Consider the following 15,889-nt stretch of genomic DNA (forward strand, 5'->3'; position numbering starts at 1 on the left):
GCGCCTTCTGCATATAGGCCCAGAGCTGGGGACACAGCTGTGGGCAGGCTGACCCCGTCCCCGCCTACAGGGCCCTGGCGCTCACTGGGAGGTTGAGACATTAAGCTGAGGGTCAATATTAGGGGTCTGCTCAAAGGGAAATGGCATTTCACTGAGGGTGTGAGGGTGGCCCCTGAATTTAATCAAACTGCCCACACGGACCCTGATCTCACTGTGGGTGCACTACCAGGCAAACATCCCACACCCATCATCTTCTCTCCTTGATTGCACTCTGCTGCCCATTCGCCCCTCGACTTGGTCCCCCAATATTGTCTGGCTCAGCCATTTGTCTCATCTCTGGGAGCATCGTAGTTTTAAAATAAAGTTAATTACTTGCTAACATTTAGAAACAGGGAGATTTGATATTAAAATCCACATTTTTAGTTTCTCTTGAAAATTTGAGAAGGTCTGGCAACACGGGGCCTCCACCTCACGGGTCCCCATCAGCTTTGGCTGAGGCTGCCCTTTGGAAGGGTAAGTGAGGCCCCACACAGGCCCCCCTCCCCACCCACTGCACTCCCGCATGTTCCTCCTGGGCCATCTGGGTGACCTTGGCCTGGGCATCAGTCACACAGTCTGGGTTCAAGTCCTGCCCTACCCTGAGCAACTGTATGACCTTGGCCAAGTTACTGAATCTCAGTTTCCCTATCTGTAAAATGGGAATATTAGTAATACACACTTCAGAAGCTTGTTGTGGGAATTAAATGATATAAAACACCTAAAGCCCATAGACCAAGGCCTGGCTCCGTGCTCAAAATAAAAGTCAGCTGAGGGCTCCGCCAGGGTGAGGGAGGGATAAGGTGGGCAAGAGAAGGAAGGAAAGCCCTGGCTCTGGACACCTTTCCTGCCTTCTGAACAGCCCCCTTTTCTGTGGGGACTGAAGCCCTCCCCAAGTTACTCAAAGTTTCTCACCCCCCCCTCGGCCACTTTTAGGGTCCCATATCTGTAAGATACCAGCTCTTCCCCCTCCTCCACATTAGGTGGGCACCCATGAGCATCTGGAGACTGACACTCAAAGTATGTTTACCCCACATCCCTTAAGCCCCTGATGCATGCCAGGCACTGCGACGCAGTGATGCGCAAAAACTGAATGGCCCCTGACACAGTGCTCAGGTCAGATGTTCATCAGATAATCTCACAAAGACCTGTGTAACCACAGATGCAAACCTCGGGAGGCTTGAAGGAAAGGGATTCGGAGATGGGGAAAAGATAACAAAGCCCGTGAACTGAGCTAGGGCTTAAAGCAGCTGTTCTCAGATGCATGCATCAGAATCACCTGCAGTGCTTGTTAAACACAGACAGCTGGGCCCCCTCCAGAGTTTCTGATTCAGTGGGTCTGGGCTGGAGCCTGAGAATTTGTGTTTCTAACAAGTTCCCAGATGATGCTGATGGTACTGGTCCAGGAGCCCCACTTTGAGAACCACTTGCTTAGAGGCACTTCTCTAAAGTGGTGATGCTTGCATCAAGACCTAAAGCATAAGTGGGAGTTAACTAGGTGAGAGAGGACATCCAAGAGGGTGGGAACAGCATGTGCAAAGGTCCTGGGGCAGAGAACATGGGATCTAGGAGGATAAGAAAGACCAGTGTGCTGAAGCCCAAAGGGGAAGAATTGGGTAGGTGTTGATCGTAGGAGCAATGGAGAGCCACTGAGTGCTTCAGATGGATGCAGATAGCCGGAGAGGTCATCAGATTTGCTTTCAGCAAGTTTTCTGGGCTGCTGTATAGGAAACAGACCGTATGGTCAAGATTGAGTTGGGGGAAGACAAATTAGGATGCTGACGTAGCTGTTCAGGTGACAGATGGGGTGGCAGGGAAGAAGGAGAGGAGAAGATGGATTCAAGAGGTATTTAGAAGGAAGATTTGATGATATTTGGTGAGGTGGGGAGAGGGGTGACTCCTGGATTTATGGATGGCATGTAGCATCTTTCACAGTAGCCCAGTTATCTATTGCTGCATAACCACTCCAAATTTATTAGCTTCAAACAACAGTAATCATTTATTTTGTTCACAGTCCTGCAGTCTGGGCAGGACTCAGCCAGGACAGCTCATTTCTGCTCCAAAGCAATGTCACTTGGGGTGGGTCAAAGCCTGGGGCTCACATGTGGGGCAGTTGATGTTGGCTGTCAGCTGGGATCTCAGCTGGGGATGGTGGGAGAGCTATCCTTGGCCTGTGTGGATGCTTGGCTTCCTCACAGCATGGTGGCTGGGTTCCAAGAATGAACATCCCAAGAGACTGGAAGCAGAGCTGCCAATTTTCTAATGTTTGAGCCTGAAAACAGGCACAGTACCACGCCCTTGTATTCTATTCCAGTCACAGGACTCAGTCTCAGGCAGAGGGGATGGAGCCCCACCTCTCCATGGGAGGAGTGCCGAAGAATTTGGAGGGCATGTTTTATAACCACTGCACATGGACAGAGGAAGTACTGGAGGAGGGCCAGGCTTGGGAAGAGAGCATGCATCAGGACTTGGATGGAGAAAAAGGGAGGAAGGACCGTCCCAGGTCTTAGCTGCCTGGATTCCTGGCCCAGAGCCCAGCATGGAATGACCCTCCCAGCCAAGCACCTCTTTCCATCATCTACCCCATCTTCCAGCCTGGGGCAGCCCCTGGAGTCTGGGGTTGGGAGAGTAGGTAGAGACCCTAAGAGCAAACACTTGGCTCTACTGGGGTCCTGGCCGTTGTCTAAGTTCCCCACCCACCAAGTCTGTTGGAGGGGCGGGGACATCTCCATGGTTCAGCTGAACGAGCACTGGCTCTTGAATCCTAATCCTGACATTCTGTTCCTAAAATAGCTTGAATCTGCCCATTTCTCTCCCTCCCCACGGCCTTCATCCCAGACGATCCATTTCTGGCCTGGGCCGCTGTGCAAGTCTCTCCTAACACTCTCCTTGCTTCCACTCTTGCCTCCCTACTGAACATTCTCCACAAACCACAGAGGGAGCATTTATGACATTAATTTGATCATTTAACTCTGTTTCAAACTCTCCAGGACACCTAGGATATGATCCAAAGTCCAGGTTCTGGGCCTGCAAGTTCCTGCATAATCCGTCCTCACTGTGCCTAAGCACGATGATCTTCCAACAAGCCAGATTCGTCGCTGCCTCAGGGCCTTTGCACCTTTGGTCTGCTCTGCAACTCTTTACGTGACTGACTTCTCCTTGTCCTGCAGGGTTTGGCTCAAATGTCACCTTCTCGGAGAGGCTCTCCTGACCATCCTCTCTATGCCCCATGCACTCTTTAACTCATTACCCTGTTTTACTTACTTCTTAACACCTAACACCATCCATCCATCCATCCATTCACTCACTCATTCATTCATTCATTCAGCTAGCCATTCAAAAAATACTGACTTAGCAATTATGCGCCAGGCACTGTTTTATTTACTTTTTTATTGTGCTTTAGATGAAAGTTTTCAGAGCAAATTAGTTTCTCATTAAACAATTAATACACATACTGTTTGGTGACATTGGTTGCCAACCTCACAACATGTCAACACTCTCCCCTTCTCGACCTTGGGTTCCCCATTACCAGTTTTTCTGTCCCCTCCTGCCTTCCCATCCTTGCCCCTGGTACGCCCATTTAGTCTCATTTTGTTTTATGGGCCTGTCCAATCTTTGGCTGAAGGGTGAACCTTGGGAGTAACTTTGTACTGAGTTAAAAGGGTGGACAGGCACTGTTGTAGGCAGTGGGGAGCAGAGCCATGAACAAAATTGATGATTCCTCTTCTTTGCTTCAGAGTCCCCCAGGGCTTAGTCCTTGGACCTCTCTGCTCTATCTACACTTGCTGTTTCATGATCTTATCCAGTTAAATGGCATTAAATATCATATACACATTGCCATCTCTAGCCCTGACCTTTCTGCTGAAATTCAGAAGAGTGTATCCAACTTTCTGCTTGACACCTCCACCTGGGGATCTAAAGTGCATCCCAGGTTTATCACTTCCACACCTGAATCCCTGACCTCCCCCTCCCCTAGACCTGCTTCTCCCACTGCCTTCCTCATTCTTCCAGTTGCTCAGCCAAAAATCTTGGAATAAATGTAAAAGACCTATGTGAAGAAAACTACAAAACACTACTGCAAGAAACCAAAAGAGACCTACATAAATATAAAAGCATACCATGCTCATGGATAGGAAGACTCAACATTGTGAAAATGTCAATACTACCCAAAGCGATCTACAGATATAATGCAATCCCAATCCAAATTCCAATAGCATTCTTTATTGAGATGGAAAAACTAATCACCAGCTTTATATGGAAAGGAAAGAGGCCCCGGATAAGTTAAGCAATACTGAAGAAGAACGAAGTAGGAGGCCTCATACTACCTGATCTCAGAAGCTTCTATACAGTCACAGTAGTCAAAACAGCTTGCTACTGGTACAATCACAGACATATAGACCAGTGGAACAGAATTGAGAACACAGACCGTTAATCAGCTTATGACCGCTGATCTTTACAGAGGGCCAAAGTTCATTAAACAGGAAAAAGATAGTCTCTTTAACAAATGGTGCTGGCCAAACTGGATGTCCATTGTAAAAAAAATAAAACAATCATATCTCACACCATACACAAAAACTAACTTAACGTGGATCAAAGACCTAAATATAAAACCTAAAACTATAAAGATCATGGAAGAAAAAATACGAACAACTCTAGGGGCCCTAATATATAGCATAAATAGAATACCAAACATAACTAAAAACTCACAAACAGCAGAAAATTAACTAGATAAATGAGACCTCCTAAAAATTAAACACTTATGCTTATCAAAAGACGTCTCCAAAAGAGTAAAAAGAGAATATACAGACTGGGAAAAAAAAATTGGCTATGACATATGTGACAAGGGTCTGATCTCTAAAATTTATAGTAAACTTCAACATCTCAACAACAAAAAGACAAACACCCAATTAAAAATGGGCAAAGGATATGAACAGACACTTCACCAAAGAAGACACTCATACACCTAACACATGAAGAAATGCTCACGATCATTAGCCATTAGAGAGATGCAAAACAAAACTACAATAAGATACCATCTCAACCTGACATTACTGGCACTAAAAAAAATAATAATAAAAATAACAAATAGACTCGGGGGACATCTATGTCAATTGGCACAACATAGTTCATAAAGACAAAATTCTACATCCTACTTTGCTGAGGAGCATCTAAGGTCTTAAAAGTTTGCAAGGGTCCATCTACGATGTAACTACTGGTCTCTTACCATCTGGAGCAAAAGAGAGTGAAGAAAACCAAAGACTCAAGGGAGCGATTAGTCCAAAGGGCTAATGGACCACATGAACCACAACCTATGTGACCCCAAGACCGGAAGAACTAGATGGTGCCTGGCTACCACTACCTACCGCTCTGACTGGGATCACAACAGGGGTCCCAGACAAAGCGGGAGAAAAAATGTAAAACAAAAACTCAAACTGACAAAAAAGATCAGACTTACTAGTCTGGAAGAGACTGGAGGAACCCCCAAGACTACAGCCCTAAGATACCCTTCTGGGCTGGAATTTAAGCCATTCCCGGAGACCGCCTTTCAGCCAAACCACAGACAGGCCCATAAAGTAAACAATAACACCCAAGAGGAATATGCTCCTTAGAACAATCAATTATACATGATCAAAAGGGCAACATTTGCCCAAAGTAAAGATGAGAAGGCAGGAAGCGGTAGAAAATCAGAAGCCAAGGAAATGGGGAACCTAGGATGGAAATGGGGAGAGTGCTGCCACATTGTGGCGAATGCAACCAATGTCACAGAACACTTTATGTACAAACTATGGAATGGGAAACTAACTAGCTCTGTAAATTTTATGCACAATAAAATTTCACTAACGCACAATAAAAAATACTTTTTTTAAAATCTTGGAATGATCCTGGGCTCCTCGCTTTCCAACCTATCAGCATATTCCATCTTCAGCTATACCTTCAAAATATCTCCAGGACCCAACCACTTCTCTCCAACTCTATTACCAGCACCCTGGCCCAAGCAACTGCCATCCTATGCCTGTATTATGGCGATGACCTCGGAATTTTTGCCCAAGAATAGTCAACTCCCTACACAGCAGCCGTTAAAAATGAAATCTATGATCCACCGATTCCTAGGAATATACTCAAAAGAATTGAAAGCAGGAACACAAACATTGCAGCACTATTCACAATAGCCAAAAGGTAGAAACAGCCTAAATGTCCATCAACAGATGAATGGATAAACAAAAGGTGATACATATATACAATGGAGTCTTACTCAGCCGTAAAGAGAAATGAAGTCCTGATAGATGCTACAACATGGATGAATCTTGAAAACATTATGCTAAGCCAAAGGACAACCTTAAGTATATCCCACCTGACTTTAGAGACCATCTCAAGAGTAGATTTGACACGTTGAACACTACAGACTGAAGACAAGATGAGTTGTGGAATGACATCAAGACATCATGCGTGAAGAAAATAAGTTCATTAAAAAGACAGGAAAGAAAGAAAAGACCAAAATGGATGTCAGAAGAGACTCTGAAACTTGCTCTTGAACGTCAAGTAGCTAAAGCAACAGGAAGAGATGATGAAGTAAAAGAGCTGAATGGGAGATTTCAAAGGGTGGCTCAAGAAGACACAGTAAAGTATTATAATGGCATGTGCAAAGAGCTGGAGATAGAAAACCAAAAGTGAAGAATACATTCAGCATTTCTCAAGCTGAAAGAACTGAAGAAAAAATTCAAGCCTCTAGTTGCAATACTGAAGGATTCTACGGGGAAGATATTAAATGATGCAGGAAACATCAAAAGAAGATGGAAGAAATACAGGATCACTATACCAAAAAGAATTGGCTGACGTTCAACCATTTCAAGAGGTAGCGTATGATCAGGAACCTATGGTACTGAAGGAAGAAGTCCAGCCTGCACTGAAGGAACTGGTGAAAAACAAGGCTCCAGGAACTGACAGAGTACCAATCAAAATGTTTCAACAAACGGATGCAACGCTGAAAGTGCTCACTCGTCTATGCCAAGAAATTTGGAAGACAGCTACCTGGCCAGTTGACTAGAAGAGATCCATATTTGTACACATTCCAAAGAAAGGTGATCCAACTGAATGTGGAAATTATTGAACAATATTATTAACATCACATGCAAGTGAAATTTTGCTCAAGATCATTCAAAAGTGGCTGCAACAGTACATCAACAGAAAACTGCCAGAAATTCAAGCTGGTTTCAGAAGTGGAAGTGGAACGAGGGATATCACTACTGATGTCAGATGGATCCTGCCTGAAAGCAGAGAATACCAGAAAGATGGTTACCTGTGTTTTACTGACTATGCAAAGGCACTTGACTGTGTGGAACATAACAAATTTCAAAGAATGGGAATTCCAGAACACTTAATTGTGCTCATGAGGAAACTGTACGTAGACCAAGAGGCAGTCATTTCAACAGAGCAAGGGGATACTACGTGGTTTAAAGTTAGGAGAGGTGTGCCCCAGGGTTGTATGCTTTCACCATACTTATTCAATCTGTATGCTGAGCAAATAATCCGAGAAGCTGGACTATATGAAGAAGAACACGGCATCAGGATTGGAGGAAGATTCATTAATAACCTGCGTTATGCAGATGACATAACCTTGCTTGCTGAAAGTGCAGAGGACTTGAAGCACTTATGATAAAGATCAAAGACCATAGCCTTCAGTATGGATTACACCTCAACTTAAAAGAAAATAAAAATCCTCACAACTGGACCAGTAAGCAACATCATGACAAACAGAGAAAAGATTGAAGTTGTCATGGATTTCATTTTACTTGGATCCACAATCAACACCCATGGAAGCAGCAGTCAAGAAATCAACAGACACATTGCGCTGGGCAAATCTGCTGCAAAAGACTTCTTTGGAGTGTTGAAAAGCAGAGATGTCACCTTGAAGACTTAGGTGAGCCTGACCAAGCCATGGTGTTTTCAATCACCTCATACGCATGTGAAAGCTTTGACGATGAATAAGGAAGACTGAAGAGTTGATGCCTTTGAATTTTGGTGTTGGCAAAGAATATTGAATATACTATGGACTACCAAAAGAAAGAACAAATCTGTCTTTGAAGGAGTACAACCAGAATGCTCCTTAGAAGCAAGAATGGTGAGATTACATCTCACATACTTTGGACATGTTATCAGTCGCTGGAGAAGGACATCATGCTTGATAAAGTAGAGGGTCTGTGAAAAAGAGGAAGACCCTCAATGAGATGGATTGACACAGTGGCTGCAACAAGGGGCTCAAGCACAACAAGGATTGTGAGAATAGTGCAGGACCGGGCAGTGTTTTGTTCTGTCATACATAAGGTTGCTATGAGTTGGAATCAACTGGACAGCACCTAAGAACAACAACAAGTGAAATAAACCAGTCACAAAGGGACAAATATTATATGATTCCACTTATATGAAATATCTAGAATAGGAAAGCGTATAGAGGCAGAAGTTTATTAGTGATTACCAGGGATAGGCAGGAGGGAGGGGAAAAGTGGTACTCACTGCTTAGGGGATGCTGAGCTTCTGTCAAGGGTGATGGGAAAATTTGGAAATGGATAATGGTGGTAATTAAACAACATGATAAATATAACTAATGTCACTGAATTGTACATATGAAGAATGTTGAAATGGCAAAGACTTGTTACGTATGTTTTTATCAGAATAATAAACTTAGATCAAGTCCCTCCTCTGCTCACAGGACAAGGGTCTGCAAGACCGCACATGATCTGGCTTCTCATTCCCTCTCTGACTTCCTCTCCTACTATGTACCTCCCTACCCTGCTCCAGTCATACTGGCCTCATGGATCTTCACAGCATGCCGGTCCTCTCCTGCCCCTTGTCTTAGGGCTTTACCCTGGCTGTGCCCTCGCCTGAATGCTCTTCCTGCAGTCGCCCCCATATCTCACTTCGTAACCTCACTCAGGTCCTTGTTCAAATGTCTCCTTCTCAGTGAGCCCTCCCTGGCCCACTAAATTTAAGTGCTCCAACCCTCAGCCCCACTGCAGTACCTTCTATGCTCTGTCTCTTCTTCACCTTTCCCCCTAGCATGTATCACCTCCTGACACACCATATATTTGACTTATTTATTTTGTTTATCATCTGCCTTCCCCTACTAAAAAATACAAGGTCTTCCCAGGTGTCTTTTACTCATAGCTGTGTTCCCTAGTGCCTTTAACATGCCTGGCCCATAGTAGGTACTCAAAGGTCAGGGTGAAGGGGGAGAGTTGACCACTAGATTTAGCAAGATGGGAGTCGGTGATGACCTCAACAAAAGCAACACAATCAGAAGCATCTTATTTGGTTATGAGCTCACTTGTTTCTTGTCTGTCACATCCTACTAGAACTTCAAGTTCCAGAAGACCAACGACTTCATTGCTGTTGTTTTCTGCTGAAACTCCTGTACCTGGCACACAGTAGGCACTCAGGAAAAACAGATTGAAAGGAATAAATCCCAATGACCAGTTATATGACTTCCCCTCTCTGGATTTCAGTTTCTTCATCTGTAAAATACCTGCTTTTAAGGATTGTTTTTAGGGTTTTGTCTTAGTCATCTAGTGCTGCTATAACAGAAATACCACAAGTGGATTGTTTTAACGAAGAGAAGTTTATTTGCTCACAGTCAACGTAGGCTAAAAGTCCAAATTCAGGGCATCAGCTCCAGGGGAAGGCTTTTTCTCTCTGTCGGCCTTCTCATCAATGTTCCCCCGGACTCGGAGCTTCTCGGCACAGGGACCCGGGTCCAGAGGATGCACTCTGTTCCCGGCACTGCTTTCTTGATGGTATGGGGTCCCCCTGTCTCACTGCTCACTTCTGTCTTTTATATCTCAAGAGATTGCCTCAGGACACAATCCAGTCTTGTAGCTCAGGTCCTGCCTTACTAACACAACTGCCACCCATCCTCCCTCTTTAACATCATAGAGGCAGGTTTACAACATACAGGAAAATCACAAAGTACCAGGAATCATGGCCTAGCCAAATTAATACACACATTTTTGGGGGGACATAATTCAAACCATGACAGGTTTCGTGATATGATATCTATAGTACCTGCCACACAGTACTTGTTCACCAAATGTCACCCATCCCCCTCACAGTTCTCATTCCCCCATCCTGCTGGCCCCCTGGGAAGCCCACCTGCTAGCCTATCTTCCTCCCCTCCCTGAGGCCTCTGGACAGCAGGAATATTGATAAATGTTTCATCACACTGGCAGATACCATGCAGAGTTATAAAGGCAATGTCTGGGTTTTTGCAGAACCCAGGCGAGCTGGGGGAGTGGGAGCCCTCATTGCTCCAGCTGCTCCAGTTGGGACCTTCTCTGAAACCTTTCCCCACATCCTCCCACCCTCCTCTCCTCCAAAGCTTCAATATCCATTCTCCTTAGTACTTTCTTAGGAAGAGGAGAGGGATGGAGAGGCCCATTTTCCAGGGGAGAGAGGAAAGAGACCAGGAGAGGCCCACAAGAACTCACAAGTTTAAAGCCTAGCCAAAAAGAGACTCAGGAGCCTGGGGTCTGTCCATGCTATGCCCTAAACGGGATGGCAATATGGTATAGGGTCAAGAACCCATTGCGCTAACAAGTGGGGGCTCCAGATCCATGCCCGCTTCTAAAATGGTGGTAGTAGGATCAGAACATGTCTAACTTCAGGGGGAATGATGAAAATCAAGATCAGCCCAAGGCTGATTCCTATGAGGTGGAGGTCAGACATACCTCCACTCTCCCAACCTTTTTACCAATTCTGACACCAGCTGTCCCTCCCACAGCACTCTCTACTTCTCTTCTGGGTTTGATAATCCATTGTGATGGCCACACAGAACTCATAGACCATACTTACAGTTAAGTGGTTTATTAAGGAAGCAACAGGGTACAACTTGGCATCAGGATCAACAGGCTACAAGTCAGGATCAGGATCAGGAAGCATGTAGACAATGTCTGGAAGGTTCCCCCAAAGTGGAGAGCACAACCCTCCCTTCTTCTGTACAGGACAGCTCTCTCAGCCGTGCAAGCAAGCAGGCCCTTCTCTCTGCTGTGCATGCCCCCTCTCAGTCATGCAGGCCTTCTTTCAGCCCCCTGAGGACAGGCTTCCTCTAGGCCCCCTGAGGACAGGCCTCCTCTCATCCCCCTGAGGTCAGGCCTTCTCTCAGGCCCTTCAGGACAGGCCTGTCTGCCTTCGGCCTCCCTACTGTTAGCCTCTCCGTTGCTAACTGACCCAGCTCATAGCCAGTGTAGCAATTTTTTTCAGCTCTCTTAGCTGCATTCCTAGCAGCAGGTTTCTGCCATTGCTGACTCTGCTGCAGGGCCCCCTCTGGGCCTGTTGCCATTAGCCCTGCTGCTGGGCCCCTTCTGAGCCTGTCGCTGTCTCCAGTGTCACAGCCCTTGACCCATGTTACAGCTCTTTTAGGAGATTCCTCCCCTCCTCTCTCTGCTGCTTCTCTCTACTTGCCTTTTCTCCTTTTTGCTTCTTTCTTCTTTCTGTCTGCCAACCTCTGTGGGGTTGACTGCATATAGAAGCAAACTTCTGGTCAGTTTCAAGGCTTGGCCCTCCCATCAGAGCTACAAACTGACCTATCCCCTCTCGGTAGGCCACCAACACTTCTTTTGCATAGTAGACTATAGCCATTTCATTTACATAGTTGAAGGGGAAACAGGCTTTGTGAGGCTGAGCATGAGGGCCCTCCTGTGGTCTTCTAGTTTATTACAGTTTGCTGAGTCATTCTTAGGTAAGCCCCTGGCTTGTAGTCACTATTGTCCACCACCACTATAAAACCTCTGCCCTCCCACTTCGGGGTGCGGAAATCTGCTTTGGTCCTGTGGCTTCCCAGGACTTGGCCTCATACATAAGTCTTCCTAATAAACTCCTTCGCTGCCACACTGGAGTTGCCCACCACTTTCTTTGGTCCCTTGGCGCCCTCTATTTTCAGAGGCAAATTTCACATTACTGGTCCATGCCTGGACAATTGGTGAGCCAACCAGAAGACCAAGGAAATGGCAAGTGGGAGTAAGGCATCTGCAGGGGAAATCCCAAGTTGGCCAGCAACCTACGTGTGGGGAGATCTGGCCCATATGCTTGATACATGGGGACTGTCACATGAATAGGGGGATGCCCAAAAAAGGCCAAGAAGCATAACCTGGTTGTGGGCAGATGCACACCCTCATAAGTGTGAAAAAGAAGCTATGAGAGCAGTAGCAGCTATAGGATGGACACTGCTATGGGTGGTTTGGCTGTCCACCAATGTCCGGCCAGCTGCTGAAGTGTGCACCAGTCCTGTGTGGCAATGACTGACATATTGAGCAGCCACATTCACGAACAGGATGAGCACTAGAAACATTACCTGCAGGTTTGTAAAGATAGGGTATTCAAGGGCTAGGGGAACAAACCCCTAGCCATTGCTTAAAGCCCTCCAACAGTGGGACCAGAGATAGTTGGAAGGGCTAAGCAGGTCCCTGGTGCTGAGAACACCTTGTAACACCCAGCAGAAAGCAAGAGTTAAAACATCAGGGGAAAAAAAAAGAGTAAAAAGCTCTTCAAGATAGCTTGTGTTGAGTGGCCTCGAAGAGACGTTAGAGGCCATCCCTGGAATTCTCTGATAACTGCCCCTACCAAGATAATGAGCAGCAACATAGTCACAGCTGCAATAGTAAGGGGAAAACTAGAATAGGAAGGATTGTCTCCATGTTACCAGGCAACTGGGCTGAACTTATGCTTGCACTTGGTATGGTGGAGGCGTGGCTCCACAAATGACTGAGGGCCCTGCCAACTTTGCCCAGATCTTCTGACTTTCAGAAAGAATTAAAACTGAAGATTAAGCCTAGGCCCCTCTGTCACCAGGGAGGACCAAAGGCCTTATGTTAAAGTTCAGTGAAGACATGAAAAGAATTGTGTCTTGGGTTTTTAGATGCTTTGTACAGGTGACTGTGATCTCTGTAACACTTGGCACCAAAATGAGGAAAACTTTTGGGTCTGAGGTCACCATCATTGAGACCCTTGCCTAAGCCCAACTATGGATATGTCCCTTTGGGGCCCCTACAAACCTCTATCATATATATTGATGATGTTGATGTATTAATGTACACCTTTGTTAACTTTTGCCTCCAAGCCCTCACAGAAATTGCTGCCATTAGGGCCATTTTTAGTGGGGCATGTGGAAACTGTGACTTGGGCTATAGCTCATAGCCTGGCCATTCAATCTGGCTATTGACAACCCTCAGACTGACATATAAAGCAGCCCCTATAGGGATAAGACATCTGGACCATAAACAAAAAAAATCAGTTCTGCTCCTGATAAGCTTTTGTTACTTGTGTGGATAATCACCAGAAAGGCTCCTATGCTGAGAAGGGAAAACAAACAACGAGCAGACCACTCTTGCCAACTGACTGCAGAGGCTGAAGCATCCACTGCTCCAGAGCAAACAGATGTGCAACCAACAACCTCCTAGATTTAAGAGATGACTCATGGAGATTTATGCATCATGCTAGACTGGGCCTGCACCCATGGACCGCCACTGTCATCAGAAAACGCTGGACAGCATAGAAAAGCTGACCTGCCTAAGAGACCCTGGCCAAGGCTAAATACCTGCCCGGGGACAGATTCCTGAGCCAACAGGCCAGGGTGTTCTTGGCAGGTAAATCATATTGGGGCCTCTTATCCTATACAGAGGCTTCCACTGGATCTTGAAAGAACTCTTCACACTCTTTATCACCCTCAAGCCATAGGAGCGATTGAGCACTTCAATGGGCAGGCTTAAATGGCTGATAGGAGGGTACAAGACAACCCCAGCCTGAGCTATACAAGCAGCCTGGTGTCTCAATGCAACAGTTCCTTGCAAGGATATTTCCCATTTTTGACATGTGTTTGATCAAATTGTCTGTTCTTTAAAATATGTTTATTTTGTATACAACTGTTCCTGGCAAAAGATCTGTGTTCCCACAGAGGTCACTGCCTCAAAACTAGGACAGACAGCCTAGGTGGCTGTACTTGGGCAACCCTCACCTCAAGTCCCACAAGAGATAGGGGAGGGGAGGGGGGAATTGTTAATGTTGTCTATTTTTCTTCCCAGATTATCTCGTAATGGATGGACATCCATGGGCACCATTAACACAGGCTTTCGCTAGAGCTACCAATTAAACCAACTGTTGTCCCTGCAACATTTAAACCAAAACAACAAGTCATCTCACCAAATTGTTCCAGCTGATTTGTTAACAAGGAGGACACCTAATGACCAACTGAATGTGCAACCTGGTCTGCTGAAAAGATCATGTGGTAAATGAATATTGTCGACTCTGCTACTCATGGAAAACATCTTTTGAAATATGAAGACCGCATGTACGGAGTGCTCCAACTTTAAAAGGAAATCTCTCTCTGTGTTAAAAATGTTAATGGCACAGGACTCTGAGAACAGTAATTTCATTTTTTTTTTAATTTTTTTAAATTATACTTTAGATGAAGGTTTACAGAACAAATAGTTTCTCATTAAACAGTCAGTATACATATTGCCTTATGACAATGGTTAACCCCACAACATGTCAACACTGTCCCTTCTCAACCTTGGGTTCCCTATCACCAGCTTTCTTGTCCCCTTCTGCCTTCTAGTCCTTGTCCCTGGACTGCTGTGCTTCATGAGTCCCGTTTTGTTTTATGGGGTTGTCCAATCCCCAGCTGAACGGTGAACCTCAGCAGTGACTTTTCACCTCTGAGCTAAAAGGGTGTGCGGGGGCCATACTCTTGTGGTTTCTCCAGTCTCTCAGGCCAGTAAATCTGGTCTTTTTCTGTGAGTTAGAATTTTGTTCTACATCCTTCTCCAGCTCTGTCCAGGACCCTCTGTTGTAATCGTGGTCAGAGCAGTCAGTGCTGGTAGCTGGGCACCATCTAGCTGTACTGGACTCAGTTTGGTGGAGGCCTGGGTAGCTGTGGTCCATTAGTCCTTTGGACTGATCTTTTCCTTGTATCCTGTTCTCTTCATTCTCCCTTGCTCCTGAAGAGGTGAGACCAGTGGAGTATCTTAGATGGCTGCTCACAGGCTTTTAAGACCCCAGAAGCTACTCACCAAGGTAGAATGTAGAACATTGTGTTTATAAACTGTGTTATACCAGTTGAGCTAGATGTTCCCTGGGACCATGGTCCCCACAGCCCTCCACCCAGCAATTTAGTCCCTCAGGGAGTTTGGCCGTGTCTATGGAGCTACCATGACCTTGCCTCGTACAAGTTGTGCTAGCTTCCCCAGTATTGTGTACTGTCTCACCCTTCACCAAAGATACCACTTATCTATTGTCTATTTAGTTCCCCACCACCACCCCTCCCATCCCTCATAACCAACAAAGATTGTTTCTTTTTGTGTGTAAACTTATACATGAGTTTTTACAGTAGAGATCTCATACAGTATTTGTCCTTTTGTGATTGACTTATATCAGCATAATGTCCTCCAGTTTCATCCATGTTATGAGATGCTTCACAGATTCATCATTGTTCTTTCTCATTGCATAATACTCCATTGTGTGTATGTACCATAGTTTGTTTATCCATTCATCTATTGATGGGCATCTAGGTTGTTTCCATCTTTTTGCTATTGTGAACAGTGCTGCAATAAATATGGGTGTGCATATGTCTATTGGTGTGACGGCTCTTATTTCTCTAGGATATATTCCTCGAAGTGGGATTGCTGGATCCTATGGTATTTCTATTTCTAGCTTTCTATGGAAGCACCATATCATTTTCCAAGATGATCGTATCATTTTGCATTCCCACCAGCAGTGCATAAGAGTTCCGATCTCCCCGCAGCCTCTCCAACATTTGTTATTTCCAGTGTTTTTGATTCGTGCCGGTAATGCTGGGGTGAGATGGTATCTC

Source organism: Trichechus manatus, unplaced genomic scaffold, assembly GCF_000243295.1.
Source record: "Trichechus manatus latirostris isolate Lorelei unplaced genomic scaffold, TriManLat1.0 scaffold00011, whole genome shotgun sequence".
Classification (NCBI taxonomy): domain Eukaryota; kingdom Metazoa; phylum Chordata; class Mammalia; order Sirenia; family Trichechidae; genus Trichechus; species Trichechus manatus.